Raw genomic sequence first — 25,626 nt, 5'->3', positions numbered from 1 at the left:
TAAACTGAGATCCTCGATCAGATATGATCTTCTTAGGAACACCGTGCAGACAGACAATCCTGGAGATGTACAACTCTGCAAGTCTAGCACCGGAATAAGTAGTGTTCACCGGAATAAAATGAGCAACCTTCGTCAACCGGTCCACTACTACCCATATGGAGTTGTACCCCTTCTGAGTACGAGGCAAACCAACGACGAAGTCCATAGTGATTTCCTCCCATTTCCACTCTGGAATCTTCAACGGCTGCAATAACCCTGCTGGCCTCTGATGCTCTGCCTTGACACGCTGACAAGTGTCGCAGATAGCCACGTACTCCGCAACGGAACGCTTCATTCCAGACCACCAGAATCGTTCCTTCAGGTCGTAATACATCTTCGTGCTGCCAGGATGGATAGAATACGCTGTATCGTGAGCCTCACTCAGAATCAACTTCCTGAGATCGGCTACATCCGGCACACATATACGACCCTTGTACCACAAGGTACCCTGATCGTCCTCTCTGAAATGAGGAGCCTTGCCAATCTTGAGCAACTCCCGAATCTCCTGCAGCTTCTGATCTTCCTTCTGATGCTGCCTGATCTCAGCCTCTAGAGTGGGCTCCGCCTCGAACGATGTACCCGAGGTATGATGCAGGAAACCCAGGCTCAACTGCTCAAACTCCTCGCATAACTCCTGAGGCATCTGAAAAGCCACGGCCATGTTAACATAGCTCTTCCTGCTCAGAGCATCGGCTACAACATTGGCCTTGCCCGGATGATAGTGGATTTCCAGGTCATAATCCTTGACCAACTCTAGCCATCTTCTCTGCCGCATATTCAGCTCACTCTGCGTGAAAATATACTTGAGGCTCTTGTGATCGGTGTAAATATCACACCTCTGCCCAAACAAGTAATGCCTCCATATCTTCAGAGCATGCACAACTGCGGCTAACTCCAGATCATGAGTGGGATAATTCAGCTCGTGCCGGCGCAACTGCCGCGAAGCATAAGCTATCACTCTGCCTTCCTGCATCAGAACGCAACCAAGACCATCCCTCGAAGCATCACAATACACTGTGAACCTCTTGCTCTGGTCCGGCAGAGTAAGGACTGGCGCCGTAGTCAACTTCTTCTTCAACTCCTCGAAGGCACTCTGACGCTCATCAGTCCAAGAAAAACTCACGTCCTTCTCCAGCAAGGAAGTCAAAGGCTTCGCAATCTTGGAGAAATTCTCGATGAACCTCCGATAATAACCTGCTAAGCCCAGAAAAGAGCGGACTTCCTTCACCGTCTGCGGTACAACCCAGTCAAGCACATCCTTCACCTTTCCGGGGTCCACAGCAATACCTCCCTTGGAGATAACATGACCGAGGAATGGAACCTCGTCAATCCAGAACTCGCACTTACTGAGCTTGGCATACAGCTTGTGCGCTCTGAGCCTCTGCAACACAAGCCTCAGATGCTTCTCATGCTCCGCTTCTGACTTGGAATATATCAGGATATCATCAATGAATATCACCACAAAGGTGTCCAGATAATCCATGAAAACCTTGTTCATCAGATGTATGAAGAAAGCCGGAGCATTAGTCAAGCCGAAGGACATGACCGTATACTCGTATAACCCATACTTGCAGGTGAATGCCGTCTTCTGAATATCCTCAGGGCGAATCTTCAGCTGATGATAACCCGAACGCAGATCAATCTTCGAGAATACACAAGCACCCTGAAGCTGATCAAAGAGATCCTCAATACGGGGCAATGGATGCTTGTTCTTGATAGTGACTGCATTCAGATCCCGATAATCGACACACATCCTCTTCGCACCATCCTTCTTCTCTACAAGCAACACAGGGAAAGCCCAAGGAGAGAAACTGCGACGGATATAACCCTTAGCTAGCAACTCGTCGACAGTCTTCTTAACCTCCTCATGCTCGACAGGAGCCATACGATAGGGCCTCTTAGCAATAGGAGCTGTGCCAGGCAAGAGATCAATAGAAAACTCAATGTCGCGATCAGGCGGCATACCTGGCAGATCATCCGGAAAGACATCCGGGAATTCCGACACCACGCGAATACCATCCGTGGGTCTAGCCTCCATCTGATGAAGAAATCCAGAAGGCTCCGTAGCTCCAACAGTAACCTCCTGACCATCCGGTGCTGACAGAAGAACCGTCCTCTGAGCACAATCTATCCGGACTCCCCATTTAGCAAGAGTCTCCATTCCGAGGATCACATCAATGCCCTTGGAGTCTAGCACCATCAGATTCGCACTGAAATCTACCCCCCTTATGGCCACACTGACTCTGGGACAGAAGACATGAGACCTCAATTGCCCTCCCGGTGAAGATACTATCATGCACCTCTTTAATGTGCTAGTAGGAATACCATGATGCTCAACAAAAGACTGGGTGATGAAAGAATGCGTAGCACCAGTATCAAAAAGCACTGTAGCAGGATGGGCATTAACCATGAACGTACCAATAACCACGTTGGGAGCCTCGGCCGCTGACTCGGCCGTCACGTGGTTCACCCTGCCCTGAGCTGGGGCCTTAGGCGGTGCTGCACGCCCTTGCTGTCCTGCCTGCGCCTTCCGAGGGCAGACATTGGCGTAGTGCCCTGGCTCGCCGCAGTGGAAGCACACTCGAGGAAGTGCCGGAGCCTGCTGCCCAGGAGGAGGAGTGGGCGCTCCCTGCCTCTGAGCTGGTGGAGCCGGAGGCGCCGGAAGCCTCTGACCCTGTCCCGCCTGCTGCTGCTGCTGAGGACGAGGCGGAAACTGCTGCCGCTGCTGGTACTGCTGGGCGGCCTCTGCTGCTGCTGCTGTGGAGGGTACTGGTAGCGGGGACGGGTGTTGCTGCCCGAAGAGGATGGAGCCATCTTCCTCTTCTTGTCCTCAATCTCCCAGCGCTTGCGCTCGGTGTTGAGGGCCGCATCAACCAGCTGGTTGAAGTTGTCGAAGCGGTGGTTCAGCAGCGCATACTGGATGTGATCATCCAGCCCCTCCTTGAAGTACTCCTGCTTATCGCTATCACGAGCGACGTCAGCAGGGGCGTAGCGGGCAAGCTGAAGGAAGCGGTCACGGTACTCCGTCACCGTCATAGATCCCTGAAATAACGAACACAGATAACAAGGATAGAAATCGCTCAATTGGTCAGGTCTACGAAAGAAATCAAGGGTAGATCAAGCTCAAAAGAATTTGGTAGGGAATTTCCGTTAAATTTTACCTGCTTAAGAGCACGGAACTCCTTCTGCTTCATCTTCATGATGCCCTCAGGAATGTGATGGTTCCTGAAACGCTCACGGAACTGGTCCCACGTGAGAGACTCACGATCCCGAGCTGGGTAGGACTCCCACCAGTCAAGAGCGGAGCCTCGCAGCTGCCCTGCTGCGTACAGGACCCGCTCTCGGTCGTCGCACTGTGCGACAACCAACTGGCGCTCCACCGAACGAAGCCAGTCGTCCGCCTGGAGTGGGTCCGTGGCATGAGAGAAGGTCGGCGGGTGACCTCTCAGGAAGTCCGCACGCCTGTCACGGGGCTGCGGCGGCGGAGGAGGTGGTGGCTGAGCATGGATCTGCTGCAGAGCCTGAACGGTGTTGTTCAGGGTAGCCATCATCTGCATCTGGAGCTGAAAGAACTGCTCCGGGGTCAGTGGTGGCGGCATCGGCAGGGGCTGACCGGTACTCTGGTTGTTCTGCTCCTGCTGGTCAGAACCGGAACCGGTGCGCCTGGTGTTCACCATCTGATTGCAACAAACGAAATTTATGAGAATAAGATATGGTGCCGCTGAGGAGATGAAACTTCGATAGGATATAACAGAGAGAAAAGATTATAGGTTTTACCCCCAACGATCTAACTCAATTTTTTTATTATTTAGTCCAAGTTGGGTTAGGTCGATTTGCATGAACAAGTTTAACTACTAGCCTATACAATCAACCAAAAATCCAAATCAGACATTTGCACAATAACAATCATTCAATATTCACAACTTAGTCGAGTTTTCCACACTACTCGACTAACACACTCGTTCTAGCGTAATTTCATCGGGACAACCTAAACTTATAACTTACCGGATTAGGCGACTCAGGCCAACGTCTACGAAAAACTCCAGCTACTTCTCCGGAAAGGCGGGAAAAACAGCAAATCGAGGGATTAAGACTCAAGGAATAGGAGCAGAAAAACGATGGCTGAAGATTTGCGGAGGCAAGCAAGAGAAATGAAGTCCTAAACTCGACCAATTCTACCTAGGCTTCGTCCTACAGTCGACACGGCTCTGATACCAATCTGTCACACCCGATTTATAAGAACATAAATCGAGCAATCATATATGCGCCAGGATCAAGTCACGCATATATACAACAGACTATCAAGATATCACAACACATGCCACGAATAACATTAATATAAATCGTAAATGAATCAATAAATGAATTATTTTATTACAACCGAATCAAGAATCGGTTCAAGAGTTGCGGAAGCGTAAAAGAGATACATGAAGAGCTGGGCGCCACAGGGACGTCGACTGGGAGACAAACGCCTAGAAGTCGTCGAAGCCACTGACGTAGTCCTCCACGTTGCCGGGCACTGAGCAGCAGTCGAAGGTAGCCGAAATAGAACAGAAGAGTAGAGAGGCAAGTGTGAGTACAAACTAGTACTCAACAAGTATAACACAAACTATGAGGCTCTAGGCTGGCTGACTCAACTGCATTAGCTTTTAATCTTGGCAAATTTTATTAAAGCTAATTACTACAAGTGGATGAGTTACCATAACCCAAATTGCATAAGGAATTAATCAGTATTAATTAAGAACTACTGAGAACCATCCAAACCAAAACCACCCGGGGAATCGCCCTCGTCAAAGGTTGATAACCCCACTAATCAGACGGAGGATCTGGGCCGCTCATGACTGTGAGCACAGCTGATATATCAGTTTTACACTCTCGAGAGGTTGCACAACTTTACCCACAAGTCGTGAGCTACGCTAGTTGTTAATCACACTTCCTTAGGTGAGATGGCTAGCAAGCACACTACGAGACCGTTACAAAGAATCACGTTGGTAAGGCGTAACCGCTAAGGATTCTGGATCAGCGACGATGGGGCCCACCTCCGGGGGTACAAGACACACAGCACAGACCAAGCCGGAGGAGCAGGGACCATTGAAGCTTACCACCCCTCTTGCCCACGCAGGTAAGTTACTCCCAAACCAACACGACCTAATTAGTAAGTCAAGACCGTCCCATTCCAGTCTTGTGGTTGCGCGGTTGTCCCAGGTTGTCGCTCTATGAACCGGTCCTTATGGAGAGTGGCCAACCAAGCACTAAGCACCGTGCTGGCCCCCTAAACCATGTTTCTAACAAAAACATCTTTTAAGGACGCACAAACCACTCAAGCACACAGCACAGAGGGTCGGCTCCAGAATTAAGTTGCATAAGACCATTAATCAAATTAATTAAAAAGGACCAAGATTTGTTATAGCGCAGCAACCTAGCACAACTAACCAAAAAATGCAACCCATAAGATATATATAAGGATATAAAAGTGGCTAGGAAATCCTTATAGGCATACAGAATTAAATGCAGTATGAAAGTGTATTTAAAAGTGATAGGAGGTTCATGTTATACTTGCCTTCCTCGTACTCTCCCGGCTGCTGCTCGAAGTGCTCGGAAGACGGCTGCTCCTGGTACTGCTCCAAAGGCTCCGCGTCTACTTACAATCATCAAACATAGCCCACACATACACACATGCATAGCAAGAACAAACTATAAGAAAACAGTACACCAATACAACAGAACAGCACATGAAACCAGCCTAGAACTAATCTACGCGTTACAACGATCGCGTGCATATAAAGAACACCTAAAACGGAGCTAAAACGTGAAAACTGCGCTTAAAACAGGGTCCAAGGACCTAATTGTAAGAAAAACCTAACTTCCAGGGGCTTCTGCACAAAAACTGAGGACTAAAACCTAATTAAAGCCTAGACTCAGGGGCTAGCGCGTGAAAACGCCACACATGGACTGCGGGTTCAAATTCCAGAAAGCTCAGGGGGTCAAACGGAAGGAAAAGGACCTATCTGCGATTATTTTTGACTCACGGGTGGACGGCGGGTTGATTCCCCAAAAAGGCAGGGACTCTTTAGCAAAAGGGGGCGGCTGAAGCGGTATGATCTGTTCTGGGCCCTTGGATCTGATCTGTGCGGCTGGGATTAGATTCTTAAAGCGAAGGGGTACGCGTGGATCTGGACGCTTGGATCCCGATCGGAGGGTGATGGAGGATCTAGGGTTAGCACTCACGAGGGCCACAAGATTTAAATCGGGCGGCCGGGATCGCGTACCGGTCTGGATCTAATCCAGACCGTTGGTTTGGATCGGACGGCCAATCGGGCTCCGGCCAGCTCCGGTGGCGGGGAGGCGCTGGGTGGGGTGGATGCGGCGGGGGTTCGCCGGAGGACGTGCGCTTGGGCGTTTGCGGCCTTGGTTCGGGGCACGGCCAGCACAGGAAGGGAGAGTGGATGACGACGATCTCGTCTGGGCAGTTAGCACGGGGGATTGGGGCTCGGGCGAGGCTCCCCACGGAGAGGGCGGCTCGGGATCGCCGACGTGCCGCGGATGGGTGGCTGCGGTGGTCTTCGGGCTACCAAACTTAGCGCCAACGACTACTCGAGCTGATGCACTACTCACCGAGGTGGGAAATTTGCTGGAGGCGGCGTGCGGAGGCGTCGTTGGTGGCAGCCGGCGGCGAAGGGGGGTCGGGCTCCGTGGAGGAAGACGATGTCGGGGTGGCCGAGCTCTCTGGACGGCGGGAATTACTCCGGGAGGTCTCTGCGACGGTGATGGAGGCGTCAGCACGGCGCAGGGGGGTCCTAGTGGCCGGCAATTTCGCGGCGAAGCTTACCGGCGGCGACAGTTCGGTTCCCCGTGAAGGCAGGGCGGCGGCTGCGATTAGAGCTTTGGGGGCGGCGCCGTAGGGACCCAAGGCTTGGCGCAGAGGGATAAGAAGGGGGCAAGGCCGGGGGTCTCGGGGTAGGGCTGCTGCGGAGGGGATCCGGTGGTTGCGGCAGCGCGGCCGTTGCGGGGGAGAGCAGAAGGAGGGGGATGACGAGTGGGGCCGGTCTGCCAGTGGGAGAAAGGAGGGGAGAGCGGGGAACGGCGCCGGCTCAGCTGGCAAAGAAGGGGCGCCGACATGCGGGCCCGTGCAGCAGCGAGAAAGGGAGGGAGCGGGGGGTGGCCGGCCGGGCGAAGTGGGCCGGGACTCGGCCCACGCGGGGAAAGATGGAAGGGGAAGAGGGGAAAGAGATGGGCCGGGCTGGGCTGGGCAGCTGTTGGGTTCTTTCATCCCTTCTCCTTTTCTTCTTTTGTTTTTCTAACTCATTAATTCAAACAATTCTACTTGAATTCAAATACAAATTTGAATTCAAACCTATGAACTCAACACAAATAAAATAATGCTGCGGCATGAATGCACAAAAAATTTAATCCTATGATAAATTTTATTTCCTTGCGTTATAAAATTACTTTAAACGCGACAAAATTAAAGAAAGGCATGGAAAATTTATTTAAGCCGAAATAAATTCATTAAAATTAGGGAAAATTTACCTTAGGGTGTTACACAAAACTACTCGAAAGATTCGTAGAAGAACCCTATTTTAGAGACTTTTGAAGATTTATCTCGGGAAGATAATTGTTTAACCATTATTTCAGGGATTTATCCCAAAATAAGGGGTTTTTCAAATTTTTTAACCCAGAGTTCTTATCTAGCCATTGACTCAAGGAAAAAGGTTTGATTTTAGCGGTAATTTAGGGCGCTTTTTGGAGAAGTTATTTGTTTAACCATTTTTTTGGGATTTTATTCCAAAAAAGTGGTTTTTGAATTTCTAACCAAATTGCCCATCTTAACTATAAAATCCTTACCGTCATATATTGCATGCCATGAGTTTTTAGATCTTTTTTCCAAACCTTGGGGATTTGGATTCAAGGCTCGGGGGCTGCGGAACATGTGTCATCAGTGACTTATTTTTCAAATCTTTTGGAAGATAAGGATAGAAGATTCAATGCTAATTTGACCCTCGACTTGATTCTTTGATTCAACCTAAGAGTCGGGGGCTACTCCATATGGAGTGCGAGTTTAATCGCATCCCATATAAAAGAAGACTTGACAACTACTCGGGGTATGAGCACCTCACAGCCTCGATGTAGTAAAGGAAGTACTCGGAAGACACCTTCAAGATGGAGTTTGAGAGAACTTGAAGACGCCTTCAGAAGTACTCGGAAGCCTTTAGTACTCGACTACGAAGAGCACGGGGGCTTATCAGACCTGGAGTCACGGGACTGCGCATATGGCGTACATATTATAGGATAAGGGGTGGGACATGGCCCACACCCTACACCAATTTTAACTACTCGTACCATAGTAGAACTAGTCGGAACAGAAGTAAACTACCCGAAAACTACTCGGGTAGGACTCCTGAGCTCGTATCTGACTAGGACTCCCATCTAACCCTGTCCCCCCAAATTATATAAGGGCGGGCAGGGACCCTCTCCAAATGGGAGATCACCCGATCACCACCTATGGTAATACAAACCACACAGGACGTATGGTATTACCTCTCGGTGGCCCGAACCTGTATAAACTTTGTGTTCCTTGCACCTTCGAGTTCCTGATCTCGGCAACACCCACCTACTCACCACCTCGGGGGTATCTCTCAGCAGGCTTGGCGATAAAACACTGACACTCGAAGATCTTTACATAGCTGAAACTTTGCTTATTCAGGAGTTCTAGCGCCTCCGCTCGTAGTCGTTCCGGGCTACAATCTGTTCGATCATTTCCAGGATGCGAATACGAATGAGGACGTGGCTCCTAGGCACCTTGGGAGTCATGTCCTCCTTGGAAACACTAGTTCGGCGGCTCGAGTCCACCGACATGTCATCCCAGGGGGATGCCAAACTCTGTGAGTGCTGAGAAGAGCTGGCGGAGCTAATCTTCTTGAGCATCTTCTTGATGGGCTTCCACATGATCCCTGCAAAAGATTAGTGCAACAAATACCGGAGGGACAAACAAAAAGGATTAGTCGGGTTGTTCATCCTTGTGGGGTTCAAACCACCACGATCATTCGTCATTCAAGCATGCCACAAATTTTATTCGAAAAGGGAAACTTTTTTGGGTTTTCTTGTTTAGTGGTGATTACTAACTTGCTAATTATTTCTGATTAGTACTAACCTTAATTAGTAAAAACCAGAGGTACTAATTATTTTTTTTGGAGGTGAGCTAGCACTAAGGTCCTCTACTTAATTAGCTCAAAAGAGCTTAGTTAAGCAAGAACGCTTAGGAGAGAGAGAAGAGAGCTCAGACTCAAAGGGGTGCTTGTGTACCTGAGCTGGTGCTGGGACAAGAGACACCGGGAGCTGCGGATTTTATAGGTGTGCAGAGGTGCCAGGCAGGCCAGCCTGGGCCAGGCCGGTCGGCTCATGGATGACACCAGGAGCTCCACCTCAACCCTATACTCATAGACTTGCAGGTGATAATGCCTCAGTTGGTGGCGACGGGACATGAACGGCAAGGAGGAGGCTCGCCGGCCTGCATGGAGCCGGTCGGCCTGGTGCTGCACCATCACACATCCTCCTTTCTTCGATGAGTTCTCTGTTCATAATGCTCCCTTCCTGCACATGCACTTCAAATAAAAATGCTGCCTGATAGGACAGTAACGGTGCAAGAGAGGCCATCCATCCGTGATGGGGTTAAATGGCATGCACATGTACATTCCCGAGTGCTTGCTCCTCTGATTGAAGTCCTTGTCGTTTTTTCTTTTCCCTGCAGCTGCACACTGACCAGTGGATGATAGGTGGGGCCAGACACATGGCTGAAACTTTTCTTGTTTTTTATTCAATGCAATTGAAACAAAAGTTTGAAAAATAACCATGCACTTTGCAAAAATTTAAACATGCCGTGATGAAGTTGAGAAAAAATTATGCAAGGAAATAAACTATCCTATATGCAAATGCAAGAATGGATAACTACCATGTTACCTCATGTCGAGGGCTCGGGTTTTGAGTCCTGAGCGGGACTCTCCGTACCTTGGGTTCGATTGTCGTCACTGGATGGAGACATGGTCCGTGATGACACTTTCTTTTGCCATATTTTCCTTGTGGCCTTTTGTGGCAGAACTGCCAGAATTATTCCGGCTCAAGTGCGCTAGTCATCGCTACTCAGCCGATACTAACTCAACGCACTTCAAATGGAACAACCCGCTGGTCTGTCGGGTCTCTGCCCGATATAACCATGGTTCAACAGGATAGAAGCAGGTTTATCTCGCACGAAGGCGAGTTTACAATCACAGCACAACTCATTAGCTTTTAATTTACAGAAACATATATATATTACAAACTTTTTTTTAAACTTAATGTAAATTTATACAAACAGTGTTTAACATGACAAGCTACTCAGCTTGTCCAAGTTCACAGTGGAAGGAACATAAACACGCGATTACGCATGTCGCGAAAGTTGACACCGTACTCAGCCCAAAGCTTGGTGTCACTCGGGTTACTGCCAGCTGGGGACAGATTTCACTCCACGGACCAGCCAAAAGGAATAGAAGTTGGCCATGCAGGGTTATCCGTGGGGTTCTCGAAGGTCATACCTGAAAGATTCACTAGCAAGACTAAGTATACTAATACTCAGCAAGACTTACCCGGAATTGGGTATACTTAGCCCGTAATTAGACTCATGAAGGCCTGAAATGGTTCTGGGTTTCATTTCAGCTGAAAAGCAACAAAGAGTATGATCTACTTTCAAGTTTTAGCTTTCAAATTCTAATTTGATTATCCATTCTAGGTAAGCACCTACACTAGACAAGCAAGGTAGAGATTAATATTCATCAAGATTATTCCATCAATAGTTACACTTCTTACTCTATGTGGCAGAAGGAATAAGCAATCTCAATCTCCGCAAGAAACGAACGATTCTGAATCAAATTTCCAAACCTTGCAAGGCAAATCTAACTCACACGCTTGGAACATCCAACGATAGTTCCAAAGCAACCGTTTGCCTTTCATTCCGACTCGTGGAATAGGGCCACCACAAGCGACTGTAGGACCGTACCCACACCAATTGTGCAGGACATACGTCTGTAGTGCGACTACATGACCGTACTCCTGTCCGCTGTGCGGAACGTACTCCCGCATGTCGGTGCGTGAGAAAAACCAAATTACGAGTGGTGGGAGGTATGTCCACTCCTCGGGCCGATTGGTTATTAGGCTTACCGCTTACCATATTTCGCGGTATGTTGCTAGTACTTTCAAACACTTAGCCACCACTACCACACATTGCGACCTTATCAACTTTTATCAACACAGACGGGGTAAACTTCCAGGTCATGATACTGCACCTGACCCCGTCCATGATCCTTATAGTGATTGCAAGAGAGTAAACATTCAATTCCTATATCGTGCGAGTGACAGGAAATCACTTAACTTTTACCAGTCCTATTTAGCAGAGCGTCTACACGATAAGGACTCGGGTACAATACATTGGATTCCTAGGATTTATGCAACTAGGGTTTCATTTCAACTCCTAGACGTAATGCAAGATATATAATATATAAGTGAAGCGGTAATAAATTGAAATACTGGGGTATGCATCGGGGCTTGCCTTCTTGAGTGGGGTTGGGGGCAGGAATGTCAGAGACTTCCCAACTTTGGTTCGGGGCTTCAGTTAGATTCTCGGCGACGGTGGTCGGGTCTTCAGAAAACCCTTGGTCTTGTCCCAAGACTAGCTCGTAGTCTCCGTCATCGAGCGTCGTCGATTCTACATGGTATGCAATAATTTAAATGAGATGGTGTTTGAGTTTAAGACTTTATCTTACGATAAAGTTGCAATCCAACAAATTAACACATATGAACTCATGGAACAGGGGGTTAATCTCAAGTTACTATTTACACTTAAGTTATGGTTATAGCACTGGAATTACTGAAAACAGAAACTAAAACATTTGAATTTGAATTCAAACTTCAAGTTTAAATTCAAATATTAGGTAAATAGAATTATAAAGTCTTGAAAATTTAATTATGAACTAATTATCAACATATTAGATTATGATAAAAAGATCTAAATAAATAAGCCTTAGGAAAATGTTTAACTAAATTCAAACCCTTTGAATTTTGATTTACACAAGTTCAAAAGAACTTAAACTACAAAACAGTACTGAGCATGAAATTTTTACACTAGCTCACACATGACCTAAAGAAGCTACATACCAAAAATCACAAAAAACTAAGCTAGTATGTAGAAGTTATGCATACTATACCCTTTTACCTTAAGTTTAAAATAGATTCAAAAGTATTTAGTTTCAAACCAAACTTCATTAATAAAGTTGTAGAGTTTAAAATCTAGTTTCCAACGAAACTAGTTTGGTAATTTTTGAATTTTTCTACAATTTGCTATGAATTTTACAAGCCGGCAGCCTTGCTCACATGAAATAACAAAACAGTTCACAGGGAAGCCCTCGGATTCTTGCACTTAAGCCCTTAGAACTACAACCTGAATTACATATGGGTCCTTTCCGGGGGAAGACGACGACCATGGCGTCTGGCCGGCGTGTTCTCGCCGGCGGCGAGGGTTTGGCCGGAGATGAACTGGTCTTCCGTGACCTACGTGATCTACCGGGTTCACAGGTGGGTGATGTGCACCAAGGTAAGCGACGGAGCATGGCCGGCGGCGAGGTGTGGCAGCGGCCATGTCGGGGTGCTCGTGGTCCCGGCGAGGGGCCGGCGAACATGAAGGGACAAGGTGCGCATGAGCACCGGGAGAGGGTGGGGATGCCATTCCCGTGCTCAATTTGGTCGGAGACAGGGCGGAGGGTGGTGCTCGACGGTGGAGTGGACGTCGAGTTCTTACCGGCGGCGATGGCGACCAGCGTTCTACGGGCTAGGGTGACGGAGGGTGGTGATGGAGGGGCGGGATCATTTCAGGGGGATGATGTGGTGCTGTTGGTGCCTTGGGTTGGGGTAGAGAGGTCCTGTACCGGCGTTCGACGGGAGGCCGAGCGGCGGCGGAGGAAAAGGCTTGTCGGCGCTGTGGTCCGGCAGTTCTGGTGGAGGAAACTGAAATTGGCTTGCTCAGTGAGCTTCGGTGGATCGTGGGAATGCTGTTCGTGCTTTGGATCGGGGATGGGGAGTAGTGGTGGAGGCTAACGACGGTGAGCCGGAGTCGCGGAGGAGGTCCGGTGAGAGGTGGTGGCCGGAGCAAAAGAAACTGAGCGAAAATGTGTGTGTGCAATGCAAGAACAAGTGTGCTAGGGGATCCAGGATGTGCTCGAGATCTAGAACAAGATGTGGTCGAGCGGAAGCAGGAGCTGGCATATCGGCGGCGCGCGTGGCTATCGCGGCGGAGCTCGGGCAAAGGCGGTGCACGTGGGGGATGCAGGGGCGAGACAGCACAAGGTCGGGAGGACGGCGGCAAGGCAGGGAAGTGACGCGTGGGATCGCCGCAAGCAGGAGGTGGCGCTGGAGTCGCTGCGACGGTGAGCGGCGGTGAAGCGCGGCTCGGGCAGACAGCGGGCGACATGGTGAGGCAGGGAGAGGCCAGCGCGAGGCCGGGAAGCGGCAGGGCAGGTGCTGGGGCGGCACGTGGCCTGCCTCAGGGCAACTCTGGAGCAGGGAGGAGCACGGCACATGGCCAGCCAGAGCTGCGGCGGCGCGCGGCAGAGAAACAGAGGAGAGGGGGAGAGAGGTAGACGAAGGAGGACCCAGCTGAAAATTGCAGAAAGTACAAGGACCCTACTGTAAAGCTCAAATAACTTTCAAACCAGGGCTCAAATGAAGATGGGTCCAAAAGCAAAAATGTATGGTTTTTCAAAATGTACAACTTTACTTTAAGGTTCATCCATAGAAGAGCTAAGGATTTGGAGTTAATATAAAACTTAGCAAAGTTTCTAAACTTTATACAAATCCTATTTAAAAACTACACTACAAATACATCATATGTGTAGTTTTACCTATATTTGCGATTTAAACACAAGTTTTTGACTTTTGCAAAACAACCCTCATACATTTAAATTCTACCCTCCATGCTTACCCATTTAACACTAAAGGACCTCTATTAAAATATAATTATATAAACAACCCTTTTCCCTTAGCATTTAAATTTTTAAACACACTTTTACCACATTTTGCACACAATTTCATGCTAAAATCTAGGGTGTGACAATGCTAAATACCTGAGTGTCACACCTTTCTTGTTTCGATCTCTTTCCGGTCAAGTTCTGGAAATTTCTTACGTTGGATTCTTCGCTTCGCGTTCCTTTGGTTATGCATCTTGATCTTTTCTCGAATTTGAAACTTTCCACGAATTCAATGAGGGCTTAAATGGATTGGGGTTGATGGCTTCTCCGGCTCTTTCTTGGACTTCTTCCGGTTGAATGTTTTGACCTGAGAACATTGTTCGACCTTCGGTCTGAAGGCTAATCTCTCCTTCTGCCCATTGATGTTGAGCTGAATTTCTCCAGCTCCCACATTAATGTGTGCATTTGTTGTGCTCAAGAACAGCCTTCCCAAAATGAGAGGGGTCTTGGTGTCAACTTCCATGTCGAGAATGATAAAATCAACAAGGATGAAGAAATTCTATATTTTCACTGAAATATTCTCCGCTATTCGCGCGAGGAAACGGACCGACTGGTCTGCTAGCTGCAAACACATAGCAGTAGGAGCAAGCGCATGATGGTTAAGTTTATCGTAAACTACTTTTGGCATGATGCTGACGCTTGCTCCCAGATCACAAAGAGCGTGTTTAAAGTGTTGAGCTCCAATTGAACATCTAATGGTGGGGCATCCTGGGTCCTTCTCCGGGAGAGGATCGAGTATAGCTTCGCTACACTCTTCCGTAAATTGCAAAACCTCGGTGATCAGCAGGGACCTTTGTTTCCAAGAATATCCTTGATATACTTGGCATACGTGGGAACTTGCATAGTATCAAGAAGCGGTATATTTACATAAAGCTTCTTAATTACCTCAACAAACTTGCCGAATTGCTCTTCGGCCACCGGCCTCCTTCTCCGTTTCGAAAACGGTAAGGCGGTTGTATTGTGGTACTCTCAAGAAGCCCTTGGGACTTCCTCGGTTTCTTCTTGGCTAGCAGTGGTGCTGGACTTCTCATCCTCCTCCTACACCTCATCTTCAGCATTGGCATCCCTGGCAGTTATGGTCTTCCGCCGTGCTCCTGCATCCTACGGATATGGTGGTTCCTGCGTGGACTTTCCAGCCCGCGTAGTCACCGCATTCACACTTTCCTTGGGATTCACTTCCGGTTGCACTTGTAGCTTACCCTCGTTATAGTTAGGGCAAGATGAGGCTAGCTGAGCTACTTGAGTTTCTATCATTTTGTTAAAACTCAGCTGATTTTTAATATCAGAGTTAAAGCTCTCCATTTGTGTAGCCAGAGACTCCAAAATTTTATCATTAGCTTGAAATTTCTTGCTAATGTTGTAATTAATTTATTTCTAGCCATACACTAAATCCTTAAGTGAGAGCTGAAAATTATTATTAAAATTGTTACCTTGCTGTTGGCCGAAGGGGAGGTTGGGCTTGGAGTTCCAACCTTGCTGAGGACGGTAGCCTGAGTTATTGGGATTGTTGTTCCCAATGAAGTTCATGTCCTCTTGACTCGACGAGCCAGTGTTGCCTGAGTGCCCAGTATTGCCACATGTCTCGCATGTGATCCGAGACTCCATGATCTGGTTAATCTCCTGGTGCAGAGATTCTAGCTTTTTCATGAGAAGATCCATCTTGGCTGCCGGCATATCTGCACCATCAATTTGGCGTACTCCTTTAGTATGGGCTGGCTGCCTATCCCCCTTCCAACTCTGAATGGAGGCAATCTTGTCGATGAGCGCCTTAGCTCTATCAACATCCAGAGAAAGGAATGCTCCTCCCATTGATGCGTCTATGTGGTCTTGTGCTCGCTGACTCAGGCCATGGAAGAAGTTTTGAATGATCAGCCATTCTTCCATGCTGCAATGTATTCCTGGAGGCGTTCCCAGGCTTCCGGGATGGTTTCATCCTGGAGTTGTTGAAAACTGGAAATCCTATTTCGAAGGGCGTTGGTTTTGCCCACCGGAAAGTACTTGGCCAGGAATGCATTAGAGTAGGCATTCCATGTGGTGAATGCATCCTTGTTGGTGTAGAACCATGTCTTCTCTTTCCCAAGCAGAGAGAATGGGAACAGTCGAAGATGAATGTTATCCATTTTAGTGCCTTTGGGTTGATAGTGCTGCTCACTTCCAGGAAGTTCTGAAGATGAGCGTTGGCATCCTCAGATGCCTTACCACAGAAGGGACTTGCTTGGACCATGTTGACAAGCCCAGTCTTTAGCTCAAAGCCTTCATTGCCTTGGTCAGTGTTCAGTCTAGTAGGGATATGGCTGCTGGACGGGGCTGAGAACTAATGGAGTGTCTTCTGAGCCATGGGTGATGAAGCTGGTGTTATCGAACCTTGGCCTAAGAAAAGTCTTTTCTAAGTTGGATGACTCTGCGTTGGACAATTCGCCTAATTCTTTCAGGATTCGGGTTGAAGTTGTATGGTAGGTAGAAACCAGTCATGCACTGCTCTGCATATATCACAAAGACAAAGAGAGCAATGGTAAGCCCACTAAAGTTAGTGGTGATAAAATAGTAAATTTTATCAAACTATTAAACGATATCTTTAGCCAATTGCTTCCCCGGCAACGGCGCTAGAAATGGTTGTTGGTGTTTCTTATGCTCCAATAGAATTGATATTCCGCAAGCGCAAAGAATTACCGCTATAGCACTTCACCTTGGAGTATTCCAGGGTATCATAAATTTTCTTGGGGAAGCACTATGGATAAAGAGTATCGAAGAATCGAATGATAAACTTTACCAAAGATATCAACCAACTAACCAGCAGGGGTAAGCTAGATAAGATAGATAAGATCATGGCCAAATGATGACCGCCTGACATAGGAGACTCTAAACCTTAGAACGGTAAGGTAACTGGGAGGACAACGAGCGAGAAAGACTCCTAAACACTTTTAAACTAACGAGCTAGCCTCACTAGACTAAACCTTGCTTCTAACTAGCTATCGGGAACCTAGATCTTACTTCGGCGGCGGATGGAAGAGGAAGGACTACACATAGGGGTGAAAGGGGAGTCCAACGGCAACCTGCTACTACTGCTATGAAAGCACCCGAACATGATGGACTACGAGGGACAGATAGGGCTGTCATCACCTGCTGCCTACCACAACGGTTCCGTGGGGTGGAACACACTTCCTAGCTAACACTAAGCCGGACACCATGTCTGCACTCGCTGTTAGGATTTCTCTTGTGGCCTACAAGAGAAATCCCCCTCAACCTAGGGGACTAACTTGAGTTCCCTAGTCCGGGCGAGAAAACCCGCAATGTAAGATCCCGACAAACAAGAAAGGTAACAAAGCCTAAGCTAGAGGTAAAGACTTCCGCACACAAGTTGGATAACTTGGAAAGATAAATAAATGTGGAAAGTAAAGCTGACTTGAAAAGATAAAGAAGATAACTTAAATTGACAAATATCAAAGGGAAAAATACAAGAGTTATACGAGACTTCCAATGATGACTCCGGAATCCCAAGGCAAGCTCTACTTGACTCTAACTCCTAGGCTACTAAACCTAAATCTAGAAAGTGAAATGAGAGAAGAGTCCTCCTTGGTGTGTCATTTACAAGCTGAGGTGCTCATCTATTTATAGTGTAGGAGGTCGGTGGATAAAGTTGGTGAAGCGGTTACGGCAGTTGCGTCAGTCCTAAGCCGGCCAGCCAGGCCGGCTGGCGTGGGATAATGGCCACGTGTCACCGCATTTCTCTTAGATGGTCCTGAGGCTCTCCTGGTGTTGGTGGAGGTGGCATCTATCCAAAGCAGAGCAATTGGAGGCTGGCCGGCCTGGTTAAGACTGGTCGGCCTAAGTCTGGCACGTCTTGTCCCTACGTTGCGCCGACTTGATGATCAACGCTTGCATGTTGTTTAGGGAGGCGGTTCTCAGATGTTTTGCCCGAGTCTTGCATGCAGGTGGGACCTTCCATCCATGGGTGAGGCCTTTCGGGTCATTAGATCAAACCGACTTCAAGTGCACGGCCCAGGGGCATTGTGGGTGTGTTTCCTTTCCCCTAGATCAGTGATGTGGCAGTCCAAGGAAGTGTCAGGCCAGCCGGCCTAAGCGAGGGTGGTCGGCCTGGGTTTGTGCCCGTTTTGCCTGAAATTTACGTCATGTACTCCTGCAATGAAAACTCATCCACAACTTGTAGCACTTGCTAGAAATAAGCAAAAATATGTATGGAACATAGTGTAAGGCTCTATTTATTCCCGAGAAGTTGAGGGTCACAATGTGTTTAATGGCCGTTAACAACGTCACGCGTCCTCCTTCGATTGATAGTTAGCTTAACCACCAAGCCTGCGTCCAAGCCAAGCAATCTCCCAGGCACCGTCCTCAAAGCCTATAAATACCTTCTCCCTCCTTCATTTCAAGACACGAGAATTGAAGAAAGGCCAAGGTGAAGCATAGCGCTGCCCATATATCCTTAGAAAATAGGGAGAGAGGTGAGGTGAGAGTCCGAAGAGGTGCTGGAGTGTCGGCCCCTCTTCAACCTTGTACGTCCAAGGAATGAAGCTTCGGTTCAAGTAATTTCCTCCTCTTTCGTCAGTAATATTGCTTTCTCTCCTTTACTTTATTAGTACTTGAATACTTGATCTCTTTAGTTGCAGGATCCCTTGACGGTGTAAGTAGCAAGTTCTACTTATTTGCGTGTGCTCTCTACCTTTGTACATGGTAGGAGTAAGTAACTCGATAGTTATAGGCGTGGTGCCCAGGCTTGGTTAGTTACGTTAGATTGTGTTCCACCCTATGGAATTGTGTGGTAGGCGGCAGGTGGTGACAGCCCTATCCATCCTTCGCGGTCCACCATGTTCGGGTGCTTTCATAGCAGTAGTAGCTTGCCATTAGACTCCTGTCTCACCCCTTTCTGAAGTCCTTCCTCTTCCAGCCGTCGAGCAGCTAGAGTATAAAGTCAAGTATTCTTGATAGGAGTAGTTAGCAAGATGACGTTAGACCACCTCTACCTATCTTATCTGGACCCCTTCATTCCCATCATATCTCCTAGATAAACAAGAGTCACTACTAGTACAGTTCTCATTCCTCATGGATTCGATGCCCTGGAATACTCTAAGGTGAAAGCTATATCGGTATTCTGTTAGGCTAAAGACCACCAACAAGCTTTCTGGCACCATTGTCGGGGAACGGTAGCTGTACTAGTATCGATTCGAGTTCATCCTTTTATCATTTCACCTTTGACATGGATTCCATATCTATCTGTAACTTCTCGGCTCCAGTACCTCATTATTTCAAGCCTCCACCTTCATCTCACCCCATCCTTACACCAGGCTATGAGATCCGCCCTAGTCTCGTGCCCTAGTCTCGTTGCCATGATTCGATCATAATCTTTTTATGGGCACAAGGATGAAAATCCTTACACTCACCTACGACAATTCTAGCAGAACTGCTCTATCATCTCAATACCATGCATGCACCATGAAACCATGAAATGGAAGCTTTTTCCATTCTCTTTGATGGGTTATGCCAAAGAATAGTATTCCTTAATCGTAGGAAGGGAAGAGGGCAAATTGAATATTCTAAAAGAGAAGTTATGCCTCCGCTTCTTCCCCTTACATAGGGTCATGGACCTTCGTATAAAAGTTGTCTCTTTCAAGCAACGAGACGAAGAACCTCTAGGAGGAGCTTGGGCTTGTTACACCGAGCTGATTTCTTTAGGGCCAGACTTGGGTATGCCCTAGGCTATGCACCTACTGCACTTTGTCCGTGGCCTTAGAACAGATAGTGCAATGTTTTTAGACACGGCCTCCGGAGGGTCCTTCTGGCACAAAACCGTAAGTGAAGGGAAAGCCATCCTTGATAGGATCCTTAAGAATACCGCGTATACTGGAATATACGAAGATCTACGTGAAGAATCTCAAGAGCTTGCTGAAAGAGCGAAAATTTTTGTCCAAACTCCAACACCCTGCCCATAAAAGACTGCCGAACCAGAGAACCTCCTACCTTAAATCCTAATCCCTTCAGCGAATATCATCGCCCTTTCTCATTGTCCATGTTTGATGATGATGAATCGACAATGAACAGTGATGTCTCATCATTACCAAAGGAAGAAAGCGATATTTATGGAGAATCTGAGGCAGTGACTTCCGATCCCGAGGAAAAATCGTTGTTCCACGGTAAATACGGAGCTCCAATATATCCATATCCATATATTATACTTAGCCCCTGTTTGCACGACATGGCGTGCCTCGGGCTTGGAGCAGCTCGATGGCTTCGTATTCTTTAGTCCTCGCGTAGCTTTCTTTCTCTTCACCCCCTCTCTGCATCCACTCATATCCGCCGGCTGCTTCCGTCCACTAGATCCGTTGCTAGCCATAGAGAGAGGGGTGGCCCTGTGGAGGACACGCAGCACGGAGAAAGCAGCTATGAGCGGCAAGCACCCCAACTCCATCCGCCAGCTGTGGACTCTCCTCATGCGCCAAGCCGGCCACAAGCACAGGCAAGGCCTTCCGTTCCCCAGCTGCATCATCCGAGGGCACAGGCGAGAGTGATGATTTCTCTACATACATCCACAAGCAAGCTCTCCGATTTGTCAATCTTCCTGCAAATAAATCAATTGTTAAGGTAAGTTTACTTTTCCCCCTTCATTTTACCAGTGTTCTTTGCTTGATGTTATTTGTTTGGTACATAATTGATGACACCATGCATATATAAGAGGATAGCTATTTACTGAAATGTTTCAATTGCCATAATCATGGCAGGAACACAAAAATCATTTCCATGTTTAACTAGAGCAGAATTCCTATCTCTCCTGTCCATTATATTGTTCGAATAATAATCATAGGAGTAGATGCAGTTAGTGTCACCAAGTACCTTCTACAGATAATCAATGGGCAGTTACTTGGCTTGATTTAAATAATTACAAAGCATAGATGAAAGAGTTAGCTATTGGCCAAAGAAATATAATACAATACATAGATTATTTGAGTATTTAGGGTCAAAGTTTGTGGGATACATATCACTTGTCTTTGTGTTCTTTTGAACCAAGGAAGATTATTTCACCCAGTAAAATCGTGGTGCTAATCCATGTTCTCATATCATTGCTTATGCCAATTCTTTGATGTTCCAACACCACTTGAGATTAGAATTGCAGAGTTATATGCTGGTTAATTTATAGACAAAGTAATCTTGAAATGCTCCAACACACAGTGTCATAATTGTTTATGGTACTGACACGCCATTGGTACAGACATGCTTTGAGAAATATTTTTTCTTCAAGCTTTCCATTACCCTCATCAGTGCTCATTTTAGATAATGGCTTTGTATATGCTTTATTTACCTGGAGTGATATCACTTCTCTATCCTGCTGAAAGAGCCTTGAACAGTTTTATTTTGGATGCCGCAGTGCTTCACTTACTTTTTATGCCTCCCTGAATGTATGCCTTCACGATTCCTTTTAATGCCCCAAGCCCTCAAGGCTTCGCTTACTTTCAGAGTAGTAAAACTCTGTACAGCCATCATTACCTTCTTTTTTGGAATCTCGTTCATAACTATCTGTTTTTGCCAATCAGATTATTGTACATATTTTAGAAGTTTGATTTGCATTGTTGAGTGCATTCGAAAAATAGGATTAACTACAATGTCTGAAAATGCAAATTATATCATTTTATAAGGTCCAACCTGCAGCTCAATTCATTTGACAACAAAAATGTGTACATAATTTCAGTAGCTCGGGCTATACAGAGTATGATGCAGTGGCTTTTTTCTTTGCTGCTCTTTTGAATGTCTCAATTCTAATGGTCATCTAATTTGCATGCTTCACTGCAGGTTGCCTTGGATTCTGGAACCGATACAAATGTAACAGTGGATAGTGGATAGTGAAAGGGCGCTACATATGTATCCATTTCTCAGTGAAAAAAAATTTAACTACTTTGGTTGGCTCCTAAAGCAATCATGACAACTCCATCTTTTTCCTCTTCGGGCTACTATTTCTTATTCTAAAATTGCAGGAGTGCGGTCATTATACCAGCTTTTTATTCGTACCTCACAAATTCTGCCTGCATGTAGTTTACTTTGTTTTAGATCACTATTACGAGGGCTCCTATTTTTACTTATATTTGAGCTACATCATTTTACTGTTTATCTGTGCCTCAGTTTTTAGAGAGTACCTTTTAAGGTATTAATCCCATGTAGAGCATACTTTAATATTTAGGAGCTACGAACTCATGTGTTATTATATTCCTGAAGTCATGATAAAAGTTTCCTGATAAGCTTTGTTTCAAAGAATGCAGACGCTCCTGATAATCTAATTTGTTAGTTCTTCCATGCTTTATGTTGCTCTGTGTCCCTGTGCTGCTACCGTTCAAAAACTACAAATCTAATAAACTATGGCAATTGGGTATCTTCCTTTGGAAGGCATCCATGGTTTACTTCTATCCTTTCTTCACTGCATTAGGTTGTTGGCATGTCTGTTGACGGCATTATCAGATTACCTAAGGTTTTTTGTAAGTTGAACAAAAAGGTATAATTTCTACTTGGTTTCTAGACTCTAATGACTATTTTTTTATATTACTGCAGTGAGCTTTGGAATGAAGAATCTGATGGGCTTTTAAAGCTCCCGGCTGATGAGGCACTATTGTCAGAGCTTGAATTTACGGCATCCCATGAATTGAATTACAACATTTCCTTAAATTTTTTTGATGGGTGTTCACTTCTTCATTTGTTTATTTGTCTATACAGTTCACTTCTTCGTTTGTTTGTCTATACCTCTGTATATACCATGTGTGCATTGCTCAGGTTTGTGACATTGTAATTATATTGTAATTCTACATGGGCACAGACATGCGGTACTATATGTTTGTGGAATGAAAATTTTGCTGCTACACGTTTTGTCATGGATTTAGTCTTTTCATTAACATTACCTGTTTTCATTCCTCTTGATTGTTTCTATCTATGCGGTCATGAACTTATGATAGGGTGCGCAAAGTGCGCTAGTTGATCTAGGACACATGAAAAGGACCCAGCTTTAGGCATCCAGGCACTATCGGGAGAATTGCACGTGACTGGTGGATCTCCTAAAGGATTACGGAGGATGGATAGGGCTATCACCACCTGCTGTCTACCTCTACAAATCGTGGGATAGAGCGACATCCCGCAACACTTGATTAACCCAGATACCGTATCTGCATTAATAAGTGATACTCTAGTATCCTGCACGGAGCTCCCGCCCTCCGAATCCTCCGAATAGACAGACATCATACCAGAGCAAACATACGAATACTGGAACCGATACTGTAGCGCTAGAATTACTCATCTAATCATGCAAGGTATATGGTACAAGTATATACTAATCATAGAGCATATAGACACCACAGAATATAAACTATACGAATATATAAATCTAGAAGATAACTCTATTAATCCCTATTAAAGATATCCGGGAATTACATAGAGAAGGAAGAGCAAAAGCCATATCGAACACTCTAGCAACCCTGGGAACGAAGAACTACTTCAGTGTAAGCTCCACTAGCCTATGGACTAAAGCAAGAGAGAAATTTGAGAATGAGCAACTTGAGGTGTGTCTTCCTTTGGAGCCCCCCTGTATCTATAGCTTTGGTAGGGCGGTGCTCGGCCGACAATTCAACTTCACTCATGCAGAACCAACATTGGAAAAAGCTGAGGAGCTGCCACATGCAAGAATGAGGGGAGAGGAGCCAAGGTCGTTTCGGCCGAATCAGGTGGTTCGGCCGACTTGGCATGGTCTCCGGCCGACTTCCCCTTTGGCCAGGTGGCTGGCAAGTGGGCCCTAAGATCGGTTATGCATGCTCCGGCTCTGTCCTAAGGCGGTTGCATGCTCTAGTAGGCCCTTGAATAGCACGTTCTAATTGGTCGATGTTTCGCACCTTGGATTTAAGGGTGTGTTTTCTCATCATTTCTGCTCAAATTCCTGCATTGCTCTATTTTCCAAGGGACATGTGTGGTAGAACCGCCAGAATTAGTCCGGCTGAAGTGCGCTAGTCATCGCTATACAGCCGATACTAACTCAATGCACTTCAAACGGAACAACCCATTGGTGTGTCGGGTCTCCGCCCGATGCAACCACGGTTTAACAGGATTGAAGCAGGTTTACCTCGCACGAAGGCGAGTTTTCAGTTGCACACAACTCATCAACTTTTAAACCACAGGATATTAAACATTATTACAAAACGTTCAAACTTAAGGTAATCTTATACAAATATTGTTAAAATGACAAGCTAAACAGCTTGTCCAGGTTCACAGCGAAAGAAAATTTAAAGCGCGACTACACTCATCGAGGAGGTTGACACCACACTCAGCCCGAAGCATGGCGTCATTCAGGAGGGTCACTGCCAGCCGGGAACGGATCCCACTCCACGGACCAGCCAAACGGAATAGAAGTTGGCCATGCGGAACTATCCGTGGGGTTTGCAAAGGTCATACTTGAAAAATTCACTAGCAAGACTGAGTATACTAATACTCAGCAAGGCTTACCCGTTTCATGGTATACTTAGCCATGTAATTAGACTCATGAAGGCTTGAAATGGTTCTGGGTTTGATTTCAGCTGAAAAGCAACAAAGAGTATGATCTACTTTCATGTTTTAGCTTCCAGATTTTAGTCTCATTAAGCATTCTAGGTAAGCACCTATTCTAGACCAACAAGGTAGAGATTAACATCCATCCAGATTATTCCATAATGGTTACTGTTCTTACTCTATGTGGCAGAAGGAATAAGCAGTCTCAATCTCCGCGAGAAACGGACGATTCTGAATCGAATTTCCAGACCTTGCAAGGGTAAACCTAACTCACACGCCCAGAACATCCAAAGATCATTCCAATGCAACCGTTTGCCTTTCATTCCGATTCGTGGAACAGGGCCACCACAAGCGACTGTAGGACTGTACGCACACCAATTGTGCAGAACATACGTATGTAGCGCAACTACATGAGCGTACTCCTGTCCGCTGTGCGAAACGTACTCCCGCACGTCGGTGCGTGAAAAAAACCAAATTACGAGTGGTGGGAGGTATGTCCACTCCTCGAGCCGATTGGTTACTAGGCTTTCCGCTTTACCATATTTCACGGCATGTGGCTAGTACTTTCAAACGCTTAGCCACCGCTACCGACCTTATCAACTTTTATCAACACAGACGGGGTAACCTTCTAAGTCATGATACTGCATATGATCCCGTCCATCATCCTTATAGTGATTGCAGAATAGTAAACATTCAACTCCTATATCGCGCGAGTGACAGGAAATCACCCGACTTCTGCCGGTCCTATTAGCAGAGCATCTATTCGATAAGGACTCGGGCACAATACATAGGTTCTTAGTATCAATGCATCTAGGGTTCCATTTCAATTCCTAGAGTTAATGCAAGATATAATATATAAGCATAAAATTGTAGTAAATTGAAATACTAGGTTATGCACCGGGGCTTGCTTTCTTGAGCGGGGCTAGGGTCAGTGGTGTCAGAGACTGTAACACCCTAAGGTAAATTTCTCATATTTTAATTAATTTATTTGGGCTTGAATAAATTTTCCAGGGTTCTC

At 46.5% G+C, this 25,626-nt stretch overlaps 1 long non-coding RNA gene across 1 annotated transcript; it reads left to right on the top strand.

Annotated features, from left to right (window-relative positions):
- The first annotated feature begins 20,316 nt into the window (after nt 1-20,316).
- LOC112877286 lies at nt 20,317-22,951 on the top strand. Its single transcript, XR_003225460.1, has 2 exons — nt 20,317-20,681; nt 21,885-22,951. It is a non-coding gene; the product is annotated as an uncharacterized LOC112877286 (long non-coding RNA).
- Nucleotides 22,952-25,626: the final 2,675 nt, after the last annotated feature.

This window comes from Panicum hallii, chromosome 9 (assembly GCF_002211085.1).
Source record: "Panicum hallii strain FIL2 chromosome 9, PHallii_v3.1, whole genome shotgun sequence".
NCBI lineage: Eukaryota > Viridiplantae > Streptophyta > Magnoliopsida > Poales > Poaceae > Panicum > Panicum hallii.
The sequence above is the reverse complement of the archived record's forward strand: the minus strand, read 5'-3'. Positions and strand labels throughout refer to the sequence as shown.